Below are 592 nucleotides of genomic sequence, written 5' to 3' on the forward strand. Positions count from 1 at the left end.
CCTCCACAAGAGAAGGCTGAGGGGGGATCTAGTGGCCTGTTACAAACTAGTCAGAGGGGACCAGCAGGTATTGGGGGAGTCCCTGTTCCCCCGAGCACTACCAGGAGTTACTAGAAATAACGGTCACAAGCTGGTAGAGGGTAGATTCAGGCTAGATATTAGGAGGCGCTACTTCACTGTCAGGGTGGCTAGGACCTGGAACGAACTTCCAAGTGAAGTGGTGCTGGCTCCTACCCTGGGGGTCTTGAAGAGGAGGTTAGACGAACACCTTTCTGGGGTTGTTTGACCCCAGTACTTTTTCCTGCCATGGCAGGGGGTTGGTCTTGATGAACTTCTCTGGTCCCTTCTGACCCTACCAACTATGAAACTATGAAACCTAGGGCAAGCACAGCTGCAGCAGTTTCATGTGACTGCTCCTGGGGGGACTGCACCTGCTCCCCACTGCTGCTGCTGTTCCCAGCTGAGCTCAGCCCCCATGCAGCCCAGCTCACATAGGCAGGAGCAGTTCTGAAGCTTCCCCTGCACCTGGAACAGCAGGAAAAGCAGCAACAACTGGAGGAGGAAGGGACAGAAGTGGGGGGGGGGGGGGGGT

The sequence above is a fragment of the Alligator sinensis genome, unplaced genomic scaffold, assembly GCF_000455745.1.
Source record: "Alligator sinensis unplaced genomic scaffold, ASM45574v1 scaffold1779_1, whole genome shotgun sequence".
NCBI classification, from domain to species: domain Eukaryota; kingdom Metazoa; phylum Chordata; order Crocodylia; family Alligatoridae; genus Alligator; species Alligator sinensis.